General features: G+C 33.9%; 1 pseudogene; it reads right to left on the reverse strand.

Annotated features, from left to right (window-relative positions):
- Positions 1–22,545, reverse strand: part of LOC109703200 (eukaryotic initiation factor 4A-III-like) — a 41,781-nt pseudogene that overhangs the window by 16,777 nt on the left and 2,459 nt on the right.

Below are 22,545 nucleotides of genomic sequence, written 5' to 3' on the forward strand. Positions count from 1 at the left end.
CACAGTGGGAACCAGAACTCCTAAAGAGTTTTAAAGGTGAGAGCATTAAAACTAAAGGCCTGCTTATGAATTTAACATGTGGTGCATTATGAAAACATGAATTACAATTCCCATAGCATCTGCATTTGGTGCTTTGCTTATTCAGTGTTCTGATCTATTAAAGTGGAAGAGTTAAGCTATTTTATCACACTTAGGCACACTTATATAAAAAGTAGTAATATGGAATGTGTTAATGATTGATTTTAGGATTAAATAGAGATACATATATGGTGCTACTATTTGAAGAGGTACCCATTGGAAACTTGGAAATAATTTTGCATTTTGAACGGGACATTTTAAACATAAAATAAATGAAGCTCTATGTTATGATTACAGGATAAATTTCTGACCTGATAATTGAACTGTTAAAATTACTGACATTCCCAAAGAACAAGTTAATCTGATTTTTGTTAAAAATTGAAACAAAACAAACCAACTAAAAAACAAAAACAATGAAGAATAAATAAAAGGAAAAGGAAGGAAAATAAACCATACGATCATCACTTTTTCCCAAGTAGGGCCATGCATTCTGAGAATTTTAGCATTCTGGTCTCAGAAGGAAGACCACATTTTCTGTACACTCTACATGCCAGGCTTTCTTAAATCTATATTGTAAAGTGACCCACACTTTCTGTAAATTATTTTGTTTTAGTTTATTTCACAAACAACCTTGCCATGTTCACTGAGCTTCCAACTCATGTCTGTATGGCTGGAGGCCCCATATCCTGCCTCTGTGACTAACTGGTCACATGTATACAAATCCTTTGTTTTGTTGTTGTTCCACCTCTGACACTTTGCTTTTAAGAGAAAGAAAAAATGGACTATTTATACCATCATGAGAATGTTAGCCCATACAGCAATGACACACTTCCTATTAAATCACTAGATGCACTAGTTCACTTTACAGGTTAAAGAATTAGATTTACTTTAGTCCTACATGGAAATATTTTTGAATAAAATCAAGTTGTCAGCCTTGCGAGTAGTAAAGGTGAACTCCTGAGTAGTGATAAATTTACTAATGTAATGAATTCCTGTTGGTTTTGCTGATCATCTAAGGATTCCTCTAACATTTTTATGCTGACAGTAAGCCCTTGATTTTCAATTTTCTACACTGTTTTGTTCTTCTGGATTATTCCTAAATTTAAACTTAATATGACCAAACTGTGGCATGTGAGAGACAGAAAACTTAATGTAAACTTTCTCTCAATAAGAGTAGGGGAAATTATTATTTGTGCATTATCAAAGTTAACCTAATTTTCTGTAAGTCACCACAAATATCACCAACATTGTCATGTTTCTTGTCACCATCACCACTGTTGAAACCATATTGTCCACATCAAATAATAGAAGGAACAGTGAAGAGAAAAAGACTGGGTACAGATGGCAGTGTTTGTGTGTGTAATTCAGGTTTGATATGATTATATTAATACTTAGATTTCTTCTTAATTCTATCTGGGAAATGTCAAACTATGATACTCCTAGTTTTGTTCTAGCATCTGAGATATTCTATCAGTTATGCAGGGTAGTCCGTTTATCCCAAGGGGCATATTCGTCATTTATACTGCATAACATTGAAACATTCTTCCAAATTAGTGGCCTACAACCCTTAAAAGAATATTTTGAAAACTGCTGATTCTCCCTCATTAAGGATTTAGAAATAGCTTATTATTTCTGATTGGCCAGTGCTTGTCCTTCCAGTAGGAAATGTGTCTAGCAGAATCTTGGCTAATTCATTCATTCAGTAAATAGTGCTTGAGTAGCCATTTTTGTATCAGGCATTGTGAGTCACAGCAAAAAACAAAGAAACAAAAACAAAAACAAACCAAGCACTGGTGACTCACACCTGTAATCCTAGCTTCTCCGGAGGATCATGATTCGAAGCCAGCATAGGGAAAAAGTTCCATGAGACCCTATCTGGAAAAAACCCTTCACAAAAAAGTCCTGTGGAATGTCTCAAGGTGAAGGCCCTAAGTTCAAGCCCCAGTACTAGAAAAAAAAAAAGAAAAGGAAAACCATACAGAACTTTTCTCAACTAGCTCAAAATCTTGTGGGAGATATGAAAATATAAAACCAAATGCTGTATGGTAGAGCCAAGAAAGGAAACAATTTTCATTCTGGTTGTTATTTAAATTTTATGTCACCTAATAAGTGTGTATGGGAACCATTAGCAATCTTTCTCATTTTTCCCCTTTTCTTAGAGCATTCTGATCACCTGTCACATTCTTCATGTTCCCAGATGTCCTGCTTAACTTAATTGTCCTAGTGTTTATGACCTCATGAAGGAGCGCTAAAGATTCTACATTTTGTGTCTGGCAGAATTCAATTAACAAAAAGAACAGAAATTTGAAGGCAACAAGATACATGAATATGCAGATGGTACAAATAAGTTTCACTATTATTATGAAAGTGTTTAATTCAAGAAAGTTTTTGACTCCAAATAATTTTGAGATTGCTTGCAAAGAAATATTCGCATTATTTCCATACTTGCTTTATAATAATGAAGGAATGAAAGGCGGCAAGCTCATATACGACATCCATTTTACATGATACATTTAGTTGATAATTACATAGAGAAATTTATGCATAACTAGACTTTTTGTTAAATCAGACAATGGAACCCTAATCAATATTCATACCTATTAAGTATCATATTTATAACAGTAGCTACTTAAGCATTACTAGAATGAAAAACAATACATCTCTTTGTCTTATTCAGAAATCTATTTCATTGACAATCACAGTCACAAATATTCTAGAGCTATAATATCCACAAAATGTACACTAGCTAATGGAACCAAAATTGTTATACTTTTTTAGGTGAGGTCTCACTATATAGCCCAGGCTGTCCTTGAACTCCAGATCCTCCAATCTCAGCATCTTGAAGGCTGGAATTACATGTACCTGCCATCATGCCCATGTTGATAAAATCGAATGAGCTGTAGCAAATTGCTCTATACCAGTTGGTCCATAATGTCTCAATGGAAGATTCTGTTTACTTGCTATTAAGTCCATATTGGCAACACATGTTATGAACTCAGAACTAATAAATAAATAATAAAAATTCCATGGAATAGTATCATAGTGTTCATTTAGAGAGCAGTTCAGTGAAGTTCTTGAATATCAGGGCTAATTGATTAACAAATGATTGCTTTTTTTCCCCTTTAATTCATTTAAACTCCTTTTGATCACCTTCTATTATTACACTCTAAAACTTGAAGGAAAAATAAAAACAAAAGAATTTATTTAAAAGGGTCATGGAAATTTAAGTGAGACTTTCTCTGACAGAGTAAAATAAATCCATAGATCAAGCCCAAGAAGTTTTTAGGGACCCCAATATGAGTCCCATTCATTCATCATAAGTTATAGAATTGAACTTTATAGACGTGTTTTAAGGGCCAGGAAAAAATGAGTGCTATATTTTTTCTAAGTTAGCTAATTTTAATAATGAGGTCATTTTATATTATCCCAGATGATGTTCACTAGTGATTTGTGCCAATCATTGTTTATTGATCAAAAGGATTATATCAACTAATTATAAATCAAAGCCATCATGACACAGGTAGATTTTTAAATGTTTTTTACATATGAGATCATGTCATGTCATCAGCAAACTCCTTCCTTTTCAATTTGGATAGCTTCTATTTATTTTTCTTGACTAATTTTTCTTCTTAATGTCAAAATGGATATCCTTGTGTTATTCCTGATCTGAGAGGAAAAGATTTCTTTTTCATCATTGAGTATGTTAGCTGTGGGTTTGTCTTAAAAGCTAAAAATCACAAAACTGTTAGAAGAAAAGATCAGGTAAAAGTTTCATGCATAGGATTTGAATATGAGTTTTTGGATGTCATTTCCAAAGTGCCAGCAACAACAAGAAAATGATAAATTGGATTATGTAAAGGGCATGATCAACAGAGATAAGGTAGCCTACATAACAAGAGTAAATATTTGAAAGTCATACATCTGATGAGGAGCTAACATGTAGAATGTAAAAAATAACTACAACAATACAATGACAAAAAGGCAAATGACCAAATTCAGAAATTGTCAAAGACTGTGAATAAAAATTTCTCCAAAGAAGAGAAGAAAATGATCAATGCAAACATGAAAAATATTCTACATATTGATAGTTGGGGAAATGTAAATAAAACCACAGTGAGATACTGTTGGAGCCAACAGTGGGACCTTGCCTTTGTGAGTTGGCATCTGGCCTTGTGAGAAAGCTCCAAGGAACTGAGGCAAAAGTCTCAGACCAGACCTTGTCTATTTGAGTTGGTATCTGGCCTTGTAAGAAAGCCAGACATCCAGAAAAACAGAATTCAAAGTTACCAGATGGCTTCATGTCCTTCAGATGTAAATAAGAAAGTTATGCTGACCGTGTTCTTCTCCTGCTTCACTGTTCCCATTTTAAAGAAGACATATAACAAAGAGTTAATTGTAACTATGCTTCCCTGTACTTAACCTTGACATGTAATGCTTGGCATGCTTTTTCTGAACAAATGCTCTCTGTGTAAAAGGAGTTTATAAAAAGCAAAGGATGCTTCATTAAAGTGGCTATTGGGCAGGTCTCAGTAGTTCCCTCATCTTTTACAGCTTCAGTCACCCAGGTTCCACTGGTAAATGGCTTACAGTTGGTGCCTAAACAAGAACCTGAAGGAGAATATTGAAAGTGACACAAAGACCCTCACACAAGGAGGTAAGTGAGCCAAGATAGGACAAAATCAGTGCAGAGTCCAGCCTTTTCTTTTACTCATGCATCATTTTTTATTACAAGGAGGAGCTCAAGATTCCAAACAGCAGTGAAAAGTCTGTTTAGAATTAATTTATGAGTATAGTCCTTGGTTTCCTGAGGCATGCACTTTATGTAAAGAAGTTTGGGAGCAAGCATGTAAAACTGTTGAAAAGGCATAGAGACAGGGAGAAAAGATACCTGTTCATTTTTGGATAACATGAACACTGGTTAAATCTGTAATTCTTATACTTAGGTGAGAGAGAAGGGAAGAAAATTTAGAAAAAGATACTGTAGACTTCCTTCATGAATATGATATAGGAGATATGGAGAAAATCACTAAGGAAAGTAAAAGATGCTTTAGTCATGGCCTTACTGTGCCATTGGAAACTGAAAATAAACCACCACTGCTTGCAGCGCCAGCAATGGCAACAGCTCCTCCAAAAGAGACTCCTGGTTTTTTCCTCCTCTCCCAGAGGAGGATTGGAATGAACATCCTGAAAGGGTAAACATTAAAGAAGAAGTGTGTTACTTACATATTCACCCCTACAAGGGCTTAGGAAAAAAGAATGACCCTTCATGAGCAGCTCACATTACCATCCTCTCATGGCCACATGAATTGTGACTGCTGTTATGTTTAATATGAATATCAATTATACTTATAATGGATTAGATATAAATCTTATAAAAGACTTTAAAAAGGCTTGTGTAATTTATGGTCCTGCTTCTCCTTTTTGTAGAGAATATTTGGCAGGATGGAGCAATGATGTTGGGTGGATTCCTTATGATTATCATATTGTGGCAAAAATGACATTACCATCACCAGAGTTTTTACAATGGAAAATGTGGTTTTCTGATGAAGCCCATGAAAGAGTTAGAGCTTTAGAGCAGCAAGGCAATATTGGGGCTGTTTCATATGAGATGCTGACTGGTACAGGTGCTTGGTTGTCACAAACCCATCAGGTTAAAAATATACCTTCTGCTGCTATGCCTCATGTGTGTGTTGTTGCTTTGGCTGCCTGGGACAAAATTAATATGAGGGAAGAACATCAAGGCAGCTAAACAAAAATACAACAGAGACCAACAGAACTTTATTCTGATTTTATAGGAAGATTGGAAGAGTCCATAGAAAAACAGGTGAGAGGAGATCAAACACAAAAAAAATTTACTGCATCAATTGGCTTTTGATAATGCTAATGAGAATTGCTAAAGTCTTATTTGATCAATTAAGGACACTGGCAATATTGTGGACTATTTAAAGGCCTGTCATAATGTAGGTACTTTTAAACATAAAGCCAGAGTTCCTGCATTAGAAACCATGGCAATACAGAAACAAAAAACAGCCAAATGTTTTAATTGTGGCCCCTGAATAATGAAAAATTACAGGCTTTAAAACAATAAGTTCAAGAACAATTAGAACACAAGCATATAGAACCTTCCTTTTCTCCTTGGAATTCTCCAGTGTTTGTTATTAAGACAAAATCTGGAAAATGGAGACTTCTTATGGATTTAAGAAATGTAAATGCATCTATGGTAACTATGAGATCTTTACAACCTGGATTGCTTACTCCTACATGTATTCCTAAAGAATGGTCTTTGACTGTTTTAGATTTACAAGATTGCTTTTATACTATATCTATATATCCCAAAATAGGGAAATGTTTGCATTTTTCATTTCTAGCTTAAATCAGCAAGAACCTTTACAAAGATATCAATGAACAGTGCAGCAACAGGGTATGACTAACTCCCCAACTATGTGTCAGTATTTTGTAGGAAAATATTACAGTAACATTTCCTGATGCATATATCATCCACTATATGGATGACATTTTATTTTCTCATGCATGTTCTAAACAATTACGTAAAAATTTTAAAACCACACAAAAAGCTTTACAAGTAGGAAGATTGGTAATAGCTCCTAAAAAAATACAAACTACTACTCCTTTTCAATATTTAGGTCATGCATTTGAGCAACTCACCATTCGTCCTCAAAAATCTGAAAGGACACATTAACAACTGTAAATGACTTTCAAAAGTTACTAGAAGACATTAATTGGCTTTGTCCTTCTTTAGGTATACAAAATTATACACTTACTAATTTGTTTTCTATCCTTAAGGTGATATCACCTTGGACAGGACTCGGAGTTTAAAACTTGCTGCTGAACATGAATCACAATTTTTTGATTCATGGTTACAGACTGCCTTTCTAACAAGATTTGATTCTTTAAAACCTATTTCCCTGTTAATATTTCTTTCTCCACATTCTCCTACAGGAATTTTTGCCCAAGAGAACTCTCCTTTAGAGTAGTTATATTTAAAACAAAAAGATGCCAAGTGTTAACTTCATATATTAATTTAATATCCCCCTTAATTATACAGGGAAGAACAAGATGCCTACAGATTTTGGGATTTGATTCACAACTCATTATTTACCCCTCACTAACAAACAGTTTGAAAATCTGTTACCCCTTAATGATAATTTAAGTAATAGTATAAGTAATTATTATGGATATATAGGTAATCATTACCCAACAGGTAAATTGTGGGATTTTTAAAAACAAACTCCATTTATTGTTAACACTATAGTAAAATTAAATCCTATATCTCATGCTTCAGTTTATTATATAGATGTATCATCTTCTGGTAAAGGAGGCATAAATGGACCTGATTTACATGAAACTATTCAAATTAATTATTCCTCTGTATAACAGGTAGAATTAGCAGTTCTGATTTATTTATTGCAAAAAATGACAGATAAACCATTAAATATTGTCTTGTATTCAGTTTATGTAGTAGGACTCTTTCCTGCTATTGAAACTGCCCTTATTTCTACTACTTATAAAGTTATGAAAACATTATTATCCACATTGCAACATCTAATGCAAACCTGTACTTATCCCATATATGTTACTCATATTAGGGCTCATTCTAATCTACCCAGCCCTCTAGTACAAGGAAATGATGTTGCAGATAAACTTACATATTCATTGTTTTCTTCCCCTGAGAAAGAACATCAGCATTTACATACTAATGCCAACAGATTGCATGTGCATTATAAAATTCCTTTTCATACTGCTTATGATATAATCAAATCTTGTTCTGTATTTGCTCCTTTACATTGTAGATCTCACCTGTCTTGTGCTAATCCTCGATGTCTACATACTAATAAATTATAGCAAAATCAATCACACATGCTGTGGACTACCCAATCTAAAATTATTGAAGAGATAGAAAACAAAATAGGAGACCTACAACAAGCTGTATCATGGCTAGGGGATCAGAGAGTTAGCATACAACATCAACTAATGCTTTCTTGTGATTGGAATGTTACTATGTTTTGTATTACTCCAGCAAAATAGAATGCTTCCCAATAGAGTTGTGAACAAATAAAATACCATTTACAAGATATTAGAGGTAATATCACCTTAGATGTGAAAGAATTAAAAAGGGACATATTTAACACATTCAGAGGTAAGTTGCCTGGCATTTCTTATGAAGGCTTGGCAAAAGGTTTTGCAGACACTTTACAAAGTATGGATCCTAGGTCTTGGCTTAAAATCATTATGCATAGTCTATTAGGAAACAGTATTACTTTTATTGTTTGTCTTGTCATTTTTTGTATAGGATAATCCTGTCTCCAACAACAATTAAATTCTTACAAAACTTCTGTAGCCATGGTCACATTGGGATTGCTATGGTTAAACAATAAAAAAGGGGGAATTGTTGGAGCCAGCAGTGGGACCTTGCCTGTGTTTGTATCTGGCCTTGTGAGAAAGCTCCAAGGAACTGAGGCAAAGACCTCAGAATCACACTGTTCCTGTGTGAGTTTGCATCTGGCCTTGTGAGAAAGCTCCAAGGAACTGGGGCAAAGGCCTCAGACCAGACCTTGCTTGTGTGCATTGTTATCTGGCCTTGTGAGAAAGCCAGACATCTAGAAAAACAGTATTCAAGGTTACCAGATGGTTTCATGTCCTTCAGATGTAAATAAGAAAGTTATGCTGACCATGTGCTTCTCCTGCTTCTCTATTCCCATTTTAAAGGAGACATAACGAAGAGTTAATTGTACCTGTGCTTCCTTGTGCTAATGTAACCTTAACACTTAATACTTGGCATGCTTTTTCTGACCAAATGCTTTCTGTGTAAAAGGAGTTTATAAAAAGCAAAGGATGCTTCATTAAAGTGGCTATTGAGCAGGACTCAGTAGTCCTCTCATCTTTTATGGCTTCAGTCACCCAGGTTCCACCAGTAAATGGCTTACAAGATACCATCTCACTACCATTAGTATGGCTTCTTAAAAATAGTTTAATAAATTTTAGTATGGATGTGGGTTGGAACCCTTATTCTTGACTGGCAGGAAAGTAAAATGCAGCAGATTATATGGAAAGCAGTCTGGTGGTTCTTCAAAAAGTGATAAATTGAGTTACTGCATAGCTCAGCTTTTTCACTCAAGGGACTAAGCCCAAAATCATTGAAATCAGGATCTTGAAGAATATCTGTGTGCCCACAATCACTGAGGCATTATTCACAACAGCTAAAAGGTGGAGTCAACCCAAGTGTCCATCAATGGATGAACAGGTAAACATAATGTGATGTATAAATGCAATGCAATATGTTTCAGCCTTAACATCTATGGAAATTTTGGCATGTGCTAAAACATTGATGAACCTTGGTGACTTTATTCTAAATGAAATAGGCCAGATGGAAAAAGACAACTATTGTATGATTCCACTTATATAAGATATCTAAGTAATTACATTCTATCTAAATAATTACATTCATAGGCAGAAAAGTCCAATGGTACTTGACATGAGCTAAGGGAGGAAGGAATGGGAATTTGTTGCTTTATAAGCACACAACTGTAGCTTTCAACATGATAAATTTAAGAGAATGAGTGTGCAATGTTAATATACTCAACACTAATGAGAGGCACATTTAGCATTACTTTTTGGTGAAATTCCTGTTTGAACTCAGGACCTTGTGCTTGCTCAGCAAGGGCTCCACCACTTGAGCTATGCTTCCAGCCCTGGAATGTAGACTAAGAAACAAACAATTAGATTGATTAATTATGTCATGTACATTTTTTCACAACCTAAAATATTTTAACATATTTGCTCTATTAATAAAATGTTTCAGTGAAAAATTCATATATTTTATAGTTGTTTTAAAAAATTCTTTCAATAATGACAAAGATGATTTTTGCTGTGTGGTAAAACATAACTCTAAAGTAATACACTGATTCTTTAATGATTTCTGTAGTTAACAATTTTTATAGTTCCTTATAAATAAAAGAAAGCTTATGGTAAAATTACGAAAAATCTTAGATTATTTATTTCTCAGTAAAGTTTATTTTTAAATAATCTTTAAATAATTCCATTACTATAACTTATTTATTTGTGTTTCTAATATTTAGTATGCTTTTAGCATCTTGATTCCATTATAGCAGCATATCACACAATAATGCTAAGGAAGTTAAATGATATGCATAAACATAACTCATATACTAATCTATTGATTTTAAAGTGCTTACACACAACACTCTCAAATACACACACATTCACTTAACAATTTATGGAATCACAATTTTCTTGACGAATATGTGATTTTGCATGAAGATACATGATATAAATTTAAATTACTTTCAGGAACTAATTTTAATTGTGGTTGAAATGTGCTGCCAAGAGATGTAGCAGAAATTCCATTATTTCTATTGCTTCTCTTAATGATATTTTCTCTACATGCTTTCAGTTGACTTGGTTTGATATGCTTTTTTCCACTATTTTTTTAGATAAACATATCTTCCTACCAAAGCTCCCCACCATAAAGAGGAGCCTTAAAACAGAGCTATTCAATAGAAAATAATAGTTGAAAAAGGACATGAGGTCTACTCAGGCAATTAGGTTAACATTGAAATTACATGATATATATTTTATTTTCATAGCTTAACTATTAGACAAAGTTACATTGTTCTGTGAAAGATCACATAATAAACCCAATTATAATTTATATGTAAATTGCTTTCCTTACTTCCATGTCTTTTAAAATTTCCTTCTAGGAAATTATTTAAAATTTTAACACATTGAAATCAAACTTAAGATAATGGTAATGATATACATGATCATTCCACCTATTTAAAATAATTGAGAATTTTATAAGTGTCAGGCCCAACAAAAGATTTATTATTTTTCAAAAAGAAAAAACCTATTACAGCAAGGCTAATAACAACTTTTTTATAAAAAACCTAGTCTGTAGTTAACATTGGTAGCTCCAAACCCAGGGTTTTTTGACTGCAGAGTCTCAGTATTTAATCAGGTTGCTGTATTCAGAAACTAATTGTAAGTCACTGGAAGGTGAAATGGAGCAACTTGACCAAGCATGTTAACACCACCAGCTCATGGTAGTGTTAATATAGCACCCAGATCTCCTCAACTGTGAAATGCACTCAACATCCTGTCCTTCATGTTATTTCCCAAATGTCAAATGCATCATTTGCCTTCAACAAATTCTGTTTCTTGACCATCCTTACTTCCATGGACTCCCCACCTTCCCAGAAGCAATACTAATCATTATAATATGGTGCAACATCATAGACCTATGGGAGAATATCAACAATGCATTTGATAGTGGAATAACAGCAGTATTCAGAAAAACAACAGAAGTAATTCTACAGAGGGAAAAAATATGACAAAAATGAAATATATAATTGTGTTTCTTTATAAAATTGATTCAACCTTTATGCATAAATCAATAGATCCTTATTTCTGCATAAATTCTTACCGAAAGATTCTTAGGAATCTTCTTATGATTTTTGTGAGAAAAATCAATGATTATATCATTTTGTCCCTTCAACACCACATTCAGAAATCAATGGAAAAACAGGTACAGAAGAACCCATGTGTGTTTTAGTCAATTTGTGTTGTTATAACAAAATATCATACATAGTCTGGGTGGCTTATAAACAACATAAGTTTATTTTGGACAGTTTTGGAGGATGAAAAGTCCAAGATGAAGGGACCAGGAGACTCAGTATCTAGAGAGAGTCCACATCTTTATTCTTAGATGACTCTAGGAATGTCCTCTAGTATATTCAACTTATGTGGTGGAAGCTCAAGGAATCTCCAGATCCTCTTTTGCAAGGGTGCTAATCTCATTTGTAAGACTCTGCCCTGATGACCTAATCACTTACTAACAACCTCAACTCGTAATACCATTACCTTTGGTGTTAGGTTTCAACATGTAGATTTGGGGAGAATACACCCTTCTGTCTATAGCAGATTTCATAGTTTGAGAGAGCAGCATCAGTTTTATTGGTAGGGCTGATTTTGGAACCTTGCTTAGAATTACATCTTCAGCAAACTTCTTTCATCTCAGAATTTGCATTTAGCTTGCTCTCCAGTCCCTGTTTTAATACAGTATTGTGGACATTCCCTGAAGGGATAGCATATTTAAGGAAATAGGAATGTCATTATGGTTTATGATTATTAAGAGCAAATCCTAAACTCTTTTTTGTGGATCAAGCCAATTAGATCCAAATCAAAGTAAATGAGTTATTTTTTGCTAAGGAGTCTCAGTTATATAATTAATAACTTAGTAAACAACTAATTATTTTTCACTTATGAGAACATATTCCAAAATAGGAGTTGAATAGTCAAAATTATATGCTCAATATCTTAAGTCAACAGGAGAATTATTTTAAAAATTTAAAAAAGATTTATTATCTTTATTAGTATATAATAGTTTTACAGGGTTTTTTATGTGACATTTCCACATATATGCATGCAATATTCCTTGCTTTGGTTCATCTCATCAATTATTCTTCCTCTTCCCCATCCCCCTTCATACATGTATAGAAAATACATAGACCACAGTCACCCTCCTTTACCCTGTCCTTCCCATTCCCCCTCATTAAAGCCTCTCTCTAGCATAATCTGTTGTACTTTCATTTCCTTCATTGTTTAAGCACCTGTTCATTGTTCCAGGAGGTTTAGCCTTGGTATTTTACCTGTAAATATATTGTAAATTTGTTTTATTTTTTAATAAGCCCTTTCTACTTGATAGAACCAGATAGAAAATCAATTACAAAATGCAAAGTTACTTGTATGTAAGCCAAATTTTGGTAATACATATATAAATATGTTCTAAGCTATTCTTATGTAACATGATGTGGTGGCATTTCAAGGATGGGGTTTTCAGAGCAGCTGTGTTAGCCTTCCCTATTCTCCCATGTGCATAATTATTACTTACTATCCACTGCTACAACAGGCTCTGAATTCAGCTATTCTTTACCTGCCAAGTCTGAATAAAGGAATCTTGGTGATTCAGTTTGGATTTCCCCAAAGGGACAGAGAAGCAAGGATCTGGAGATCTTTTACATCACAGAGGAAACTGGAAGGCAGAGAGGGTGGGGGGAAGCAAAGGTCACATTGGTTGAGCTAGTGAGGGGAATGGTGAAAGACAAATCAGGTTTGCATCTGTCTCTAGGATTCCCACATCTAAGAGCCTGAGCTTTATGTATTATTTGTATCCACTTGGCTTTGACTTTTATAATCAATGAGAGACAGTAGACTCTTGCATATTAACTTTGGCTTATATTTGTCATATATTATGGAACTATAGTTGACTAGAGACCAAGAACCATATGTTAATGTTATATGTATGAAGTAGGTTGAGGTGTTTGTGCTTTTTTGTATATGTGTCTTTTATCTTTTGCTCTAAGGCAGATGGGTCAAAAATAACGTATAAAATAAAAGAATAAATATAGTCTTTGCAAGGGACAAAAGCCTCAGACATATATCTCTTTTTTAAAACATTGCCTTTAAAATGTAAAAAGTAATTTTTCTATCCTTGCAGGCAAAAGAAAAAGAAGCTTTGGACTGAATTTCACCTGAGGGCTATAGTTTGCTCTATAGAAAGAATTATTTAGTATTTAGAGAATATGAATGTTAAAGACCCTAGTTTGGAAGTAATAACAACTCATTGAATATATTAATTACTTTTTGTATTATTGGAACAAAATCCCAGAGATAATCAACTTCAAAAAAAGGAAAAATATATTTCAGCTCATAATTTCAGAGCTGTCAGTCCATGGTCAGTTAACACCCAGGTTTTGAGGTCTGTATGGAAGCAACACATCATTGTGGGGCCACATGGCAGAGGAAGCTACTCACCTCATGACAGATGGAAAGTGAAAGACAGAGAAAGATAGTCAATGCCCAATGTCTGCATCAGGAGCACACCCTAGTGACCCAAATCTTCTCACTAGACCTCACTACTGGAAGTTACACCAGGCTGAGGACCAAGTTTTTAACACATGGGCCTTTGGGAGACATTCCAGATCAAAAATACAACAATGAACTTTTCAAGAAAGTAAAAGTGTGCCCAATGGAGGTTGTGTCAAGGAAGGGCCAGGAGGGAAACAGAACTTTCACCCATGCTGGGCACTAACAAAAACACCATCTCCATGGTATCAATAAGATCAAATGCACAGTGAGCCCTTTCACTGCTTCTGTTGCCACAAGGAGCCCCTCTTCTCCTGAGGGGTGATGTCAGAGAAGACTAAGTAGACAGTCAGGACTTTAATCTAACTCCCCCATGGATTTGGAGGAGGCCATATCAGGAGAAGTAATTGGAGCCATCCCACCTGGCAGGGATGAAGCTGTGCCCTCTATTTCCCTCCAGAATAGAGTCAAAGCCAACTGCAGTAGGTTTAAATAAGACCTTCACTCTCATAACACAATATTCAGGAATGTCCATATTCATCTTAGAAAATCACTTGCCATACCACAGCCAGAAAAGTCTGAATGAGAATAAGAAAAGACCATAAACAGAGGAAAAGAATGAGATAACACTGATGATTGATCCTCAATGATCTTAAATCAGCTATAGTAAAAATACTCAATGAACAACTGCTAATAAGCTGAAAAAATAAAAAGTAGAAAGTCCTGGTGACGAAATGGCACATTATAGCTAAGAAATGAAAGATGAAGGGACAAGCAGTAGAAATTCCATTATTTAAAAAGCACTACCATCAATTAAATAAAAAAAGACTTTAATGGATGGACAGAACAGGAGAATGGAAAACATAGATTAATGTATCACTGAATGTGAAGACAGAAAATACCACATTTGAAAAGCAGAAAGAAGAGACACCATAGAAAAAGATATGAAGATATCTTTGTTACAGTTGGTATATTACAAAATATCTTTGAGGTTAAGAAAAAAAAGAGAAGCAAAAAAGGATGTGACTGGAAACAGTTGAAAAATGGATGAAAATGTTCCCAAGTTGGCAAGTCATAGAGCAACAAATTCAATAAGCTTTAAGTCCACTACAAACAGGAAGAACCCAAAGAAATATATTCTGAAACACATCATATTCAGAAATCTGAACACTAGAAATAAAAAACCTTGAAAACAGCAAGGAAACAAGACAGATTACCTGAACAGGCCATAATTCACATAGTAGTGGTTTTCTCATCAAAAAGTATATAGTCCAAAAAGATGCAATTCTGCATGATTCAAATACTGAAAGAAAAGAAATGTCAACCTAGAATTATACTTAATGAAGACACCATTCAGAAATGATGGAGAAATCAAGACATGCATAAAACTAAAGGAATTTGTCACTGATGATAAAACCTACAATAATGCCTAAAGGAATTTCCCCACAGAAAATTAAATTAAATGAAAAACCTTAAAATATGGGGAAGGTGGAATGAATGATGGAAACAACAAGTATTTATCATTTACTCATAATAAATACAACAGATTGCAAGTTTCATCTTGAACTCAAGATGAAACTTTTATGAAAAAGTTACATAACATGTCACACTTACTTGAACAGCTCTAATTAAAAATGGTGACAATACAAAATGCTCATGAGAATTCAGAGAAAAAGAATTGATTTTTTAGTGGTCCAAAAGATAGTTTGACAGTTTCTTAAGGAAAAAAATCAAAACATAAATAAATTTAAAAAAACACTGATCATAAGGCTCAGTAGTCACACTCCAGTGCATTTTTCTCAGAAAAATGAACAGTTTGTTCACAAACAAACCTGTACATCATTGTTCATAAGTATGTTTACTTATAGTAGCCCCAAGCTGGAAATAACTATGATGTCCATGTATGGTCAAATTATAGTACTTATATACAACTAATACCAAATACCTGTAACAAGAAAAAAATAATAGGAAGTGTTGGAGAGTGGAGATATTAATGTTTCATGAACTATTGGTGGTGTCAAAGAGATAGCAGCACGTTATTTGCCATGAACATAATGCTGATCCCCCCAAAATTTGTGTGTTGAATCCCTGTTGCCCAATGTGATGGTATTTGAGGTGGAGCCTTAGTGAGGTGACCATATTTAGAGAAAGACATATGGGTAGAGTCGTGGCGATGGAATTAGTTACATACTAAAAAGTGGAAGACATAAGAGCTCTTTCTCCCATGTGAGGACACAAGAGAGCAGTCATTTGTAACCCAGACAACACTTATGCCAGCACCTTGAATTTGGGCTTCTACACTTCCATACCTGAGAAATAAATTTCTGTTGTTTAAGCCATCTAATCTGTGGCATTTTGTTATGAGATATTTAAGATACAAATTAAGTGGTAAAGACACATTTAATCAGAAATATACTATTGCAATAAAGAAGAGAAAATATAAAATGCATGATCTTGGCTATGATTTGAATAGAGATGACTGGAAGTATTAAAGGGGAAAAAGAAGGTAGTAGGGACAGAGGACAGCAAGAACTAATGCATAGTAGGAAGTAAAAAGCTTCAAAACAAGAGATGTATTTTCCATGTGGAAGCCGTCTGTGTTTGTCTACTGCTGCTTCCCAACACTAGTTCCTGCCAGGTAGACTGATAGATGGGGCTGACCTTCAGGAGTTGGCTGGAATAAGCAGTAAAAGCTTTTTGTGTTCTTAGGCAGAAACTTAAGGGAACTTAGGGAATCCTAGTTCTATGCCTTATGCTGTAGAAATGTTAATGTTTGTTCAATTTTTATAAAGCAAGGCTGAAGCCTGGTCTAGAAGAGCACTCAGAATCTGAAAATGAGAGGAAACAGTACAGTCACAGATTTCTCAAAAGTTAGACAGAGGGTTGGCTTGTGACCCAACAATTCCACTCTCAGGTATTTACCTCTATTTGTTTCCATATCTGTACCTGTATCTTTCTCTATATTTATATTTAGCAAGTAACTGATCAGTCAGATGATAGACAGACAGATAGATAAAAAGGTAGATAAACATACAACCAGGAGAAATGTAAATATAGTTCCTTACAAAAACTTGTACTTGAATGTTTCTGGTAATATTATCATAACAGCCAAAATATGGAAACGGCACAAATATCCTTCAATTAATTAATAGATAAACAAAATATGATTGATGCATACAATGGATTTTTTGGCTATAAAAAAAGGAAATAATATGGTGAACATTTAGAAATTATTAACATTCTTTAAAAGATAAGCAGGGTGATAGCAATGTACTGTATGTTTTGTAACACATGTAGAAATAAAATAATGAACAACAATGATAGAAAGGCAAGAAAGAGAGAAATGGAAGTACTCTGTGATTAGGTTTTCATACTTATATATGAAGTGGTAATGTCACATAAAGGCACACTGTAATACTGTAAACATATATAAGTGTAAACCACATTTAAAATAAAGCAATAAAGTCTTATAGTCAATAAGTCAATGAAATTAAACAAAAAAGAAAATAATAAAGATAAAGTCATGAGAATTTTTCAATTAATCCAGTAGAAGGTAGACAGAGCTAGACATCAAACAAAGAAAACAATGGATGAAGTGAAAAGAAATAATAAGATTATAGGAATAATTTTATTATATTTAAATTGTCTAAATATCCTAGAGAAAAGTAGTAAGTTTGGATTAAATGCTAGGCTGCTTGCTACTCTGTGCTACCTACAAAGGAATCATTTTAGATACAAAGACAAAGACTCAAAGAAAGGAATAAAAACATATATCACCATCATCAAAAAAAGCTGGAGTTACCATATTATTATCAGAGAAATACCTTTCAGAGAGACAAATATCACCAACACTAAAAAGGCTTATCTTATAATCTTATAAGTATAAATTAATCAAGGGGAAATAATAATCACAGAGTTAAAGAAAAGTATTGCAATACCTGCTGTATAATTCCATCTGGATGCAATTCAAGAAAATGTGAGCTATCAGTATTGATCAGTGACTGCCTAGAGATGGGATATAGGAAAGGGCAAATGAGAGTAAGAGACAAGGAAGTATTTGAGGTGGTCTTGGTGATGGCTTTGCAGTTGTAAACACATACCCAAACTTACCAAAATGTAGACATCACACATAAAATTTTTTCCATGGCCATTATATCTCAATAAGACTATTGTATATTTATTTCATAAGAAGGTGAATCTACTATTTATGATGGTACAAGTAAACTATCATTTCCCCACTTGTTTCATGCAGGTAAGAGGCAGGACTGTGGCTTTGTTACTTGTCTTATCTGGTAACCATATTCTGCCACATCAATCCATCCTCCTGCTGAATTCTACTGAATTCCTTCCATCATTCTACAGTCATGCTCAATCACCATAGAGAGACTGGGTTTGTGGAGAGCTGCTTTTCCTGGTCTACAGAAGGATGGTGATAAGAGCGCAAGAAGAAAAGATCTGTTCTTCATGTTTCAGGTTGTCCAAAGTGGACACTTTCTTGTGTACACTGTCTATGATAAGCATATATTTATTAACAACTTTATCATTAATAAGGGAGACATTTTCATCTCCACTTGCTTAATTCCTTTGTCTGCCCCTCAGTTGTTTCTCAACCAGTCTTGACAAGAATAATTATTTCTTGGGTTTTATGGAATCCACACATCCCTTAACAATAGTCACTCCATAGTCCTAATTATCACATGTGACAAGAACAAGAATTTAAAAAATAACTTTTGTTTCCATACACTTGATCATTAGCCACTAATAACCCTGCAACTTCTTCAATCAACACATTGATCTAGCTCACATTTATTACTCTATCTTTACATATGAAAATTTCATTTAGAGAGGTTGTCTGCAGAAAGTATAAAAAATAATGTCCAAATGAGGTAGGGATAGCACAAGAAACTTCTCCCTAATTTCAAGACATCTCCTACCTCTGCCAGCCAATGGACAACCTGAAACATGAAGGTACAAGTCTTTTCTTCTTTCCATTTATTTTTTATTATCCTTCTCTCTGTGTACAGAGGTATCCCCAAACAAAGACCATGGGTGTGGGCCATATGTACCTGGCAATTCTTCCCTTCTCCCCAGCCAGATCCTTCATGGGCACCTGGAAGGCAGGAATGAGTGGGCATAATGGCCACAGTTTTCTAATGCTGCGTGTGGAAGGAAACATGCCACCGAGGCACAGCTGTTCCTGGTAACATCACCATCTGAGCCTCCTAGAACAGTCAGGATGAACACAAAACAAAAGCAGTGCAATACTGTGATGGCAATTGACTGATGGTTGAAGTTCACGCTCTGCTCCATGTTGCAAAATTACGAAAAGAAACACTGACTTGTGAGAGCACTAGTGGAGTGTTCACCTAGCATGCACAGAGGCCTGTGTCTATTCCCCAGCATCAAGAAAGCTAATGCTGGTACTGGTACATGATACCACAGACATAGAGGTCAACCACAATAGGTATGAAGCAAGTAGGTTATGGAAGGAAGAGTGAATGTAATAATAAGTCATTTTCCCAGAGATCCATTTATTGGGGATTGGTAGTAGACACAAAGATATGAAATCTGGCCATTGCTACTGGGATGTCATCACTTCTTGCCTTCTCAGTCAGTGGACAGATGGCAAGAAGCATATGGGTACAGAATAAATTTTAATTCACATATGTTTATTATGTTCTATTTTCCATGTAACTATATATCTGTCATCTATCATTTGTCTATCTATCTATATTTATCTATCATCTATCTGTCTACAGCCTATCATCTATGTATCCATCCATCCTGTTGCGTGTATATTAAGCTAAATATGAACTCATAATGACTTCATTCAGAGCATGAAATCCATTTTAGCTTTCCTTCCTGCTAATCTATAACTTCTCATTCAAAAAGTGAACAATATGTTATCAAAGTTCTTAGTTTTGCAGTCCCAGTATTAAAGTACAGTGGAGTGAGGGCTCCTAACCCATACCCGATTGGACATTATGCTACTAACTACAATACAGAGCATAATACTAGCTGTGCACCTTTATATCTATAGGATGCACTCATTTATAAATTCACTTATTTAACTTTTTCCTCCATATCTTTCAGTGAGGATATGTTGTTGATTTTCAATACAGATAGAGTCTTTATCACAGTCCATGGTTAATGTATTTCATAAATTTTATTTTAATATATTTCATAATTTTATTAGGATTCACTCTTTTTTTCTGTAAAGTTACATGAAGTTTTATAAATGCATAGGATTATGTACCCATTTCTAATATAAAGATTAGTTTTCCCAATCAGCAATATTACACATTTGCCACTATTACACTCTGTCCCCTTCTGGAAATCATTGATTTATTTGTTTGTTCCATCTCTAAAGGTTTTTTGTTTTCTGGAATGTCACATAAAAAGGATAGTACAGTGCCTTGTTTGTAAACTGCCTTTGTAGTTAGTGATGTGCTTTTAAGATTCCTCCTTGGATTGATAGTTAATTCCCTTTTTTGACTAGATAGAATGCCAGTGTAAGGATGAAGCAGAGTTTATGCATTCATTTTTTGAAGAATATTTTTATTTCTTGCAATTTGGGGAAAGTTATCAATAAATTAGATACATGAATATTGTTACTAAATCTATTGTAGATATTTTTGTACAGCAGTTTGTATTGGCATAAAATTTTTAAATCAATTGAATAAAAAAGTAGGAATTCAAATAGTGATTTACATTCTAAGACTATTTGTAGCTTTACAAGAAACTGTCAAAATGTTTTACAAAGTGTTCAGAACAATTTGTATTCTCACCAGCAATAAATGAAAGTTTATAACATTCTAGAGAGTTGCCAGCAATTCTATTGCTAGGCTTCTGCATTTGAACAATTCTAAGGGGTATACAATGATAAGTAATTATTGATTTAATTAGAATTTTCCTCATGATGAATGACATTGGAAATCTTTCCATATGCTTTCTTGACTTTATGTATCTTTTTGGATGAGGTATTTTCTCAGATCTTTTGTCCATCCATTAACAGGTTTGTTTTCCTAATGTTGAGCTTTAAGAATTATTTGTATACTTTAGAGATAAGTTCTTGTGGATGTGTGTTTTGCAAACACAGTTTGTGTCATGTCTCTTCATTATTTTTAGAGATGAAAATATAGAGGTTATTTAAGCTTTCTCCTATCATAAACATAGCTATGTTAACACAGGAGATAATCTCATAACTTCAAAATATCCAAATGGATAATATTCTTATACTTTGATCCTGGTAATAACTATGGCTTTGGTTTCAATGTCAGGCTTTAAATGATTTAAAACTATTTACTATTCCTTCCTTCTCTTTGAAAATAAATTTTAAAACATTAATCATAATTGTTCCATGATCCAGCCTGATCATTTATAAGATAGACAAGGGAACAAATTTTCTTTCAGTCATCATTCCAAGGATTCTTAATATTTTCTATTGCGACAAATTGTGCATATGTCTTTTCTTAAAAGATATGAGCATAAATATGAACATAATAAAATAAAGCTATATTATTATGTATTTATAAATATTACAAAAGATTGCAAACATATTCATCAAAACTTTTAGAATTGTTTTCAGAAGATAGACTTCCTTAGTTAGAGGAAAGCGAGAACACTTAAGTTCTTCTGTGCACTCTTTGCCTGACTCTTGGAACCCAATTAATATAACAGCTGACAAAATGGAAGTTTTATTCAATTTATATGTGTACATCAGGACCTTCGTGAAAGAGTAAAGTTTGAAGAAATGACCTTTTATACGTTTTAGACAAAGAGCAACAGACCTATGAAGTAATAACAGGATAAGTGGATATCTGGACTAGATCCAAAAATTCTAGAGATGGCAGAATTTGGGGTGGTGGGTAATGTAGAAACTTAGTGAAAGATCAGTTATGCCAGAGTTCATTTACTCAGATTCACAGTAGCCCCAATGGCCAATCTCTGGTAATCAAGGCTATTTTCTGCCTTTGTATATGAAGGATGTCCCTTCCCAAAGAGTGTTCATGACTTACTGTGTATAGCAAAATACAGATCAAATGGCTCTTTCTGAAGTTAAGTTTCCTCAAGTGACTTTAGCTTCAAATAAGCAATGCACCAATTGAGCATATTTCAGGATAGCACATCCTTAATTCTTTCCATTCCTTCATTGATAAGCCATATGACTTTGCTAAGTCCTAATTACTTTTGATGGTTTTGCTACTAAATTTAGAAATGGTAATAAAAGGACAGAAGTATTCTGTGAAAATAAATGAGATGGAAAATGAGTACTACTGAAAATGACATTATAGAAATAAAGGCTCAGGTTACCTAGGGAATAACAATGAGTTCATTTTTCTATTCTTGTTTCATTTATGTCATATTAACTGACATAAAATATGTCATTTTTCTATGATAGAGTTTCCCAGGGTAGGAGAACAAAATTAATGGATATAATTTTCCTCACAATGACATTGTAATGACTTTAAAATGAAGATCTATATATACCAAGAATATTCCAATATTCTCATTAATTAAAAACATGTGCATTTTAGAGGAATTAATAAATATTATATTGTTCAA

This window comes from Castor canadensis, chromosome 15 (assembly GCF_047511655.1).
Source record: "Castor canadensis chromosome 15, mCasCan1.hap1v2, whole genome shotgun sequence".
NCBI lineage: Eukaryota > Metazoa > Chordata > Mammalia > Rodentia > Castoridae > Castor > Castor canadensis.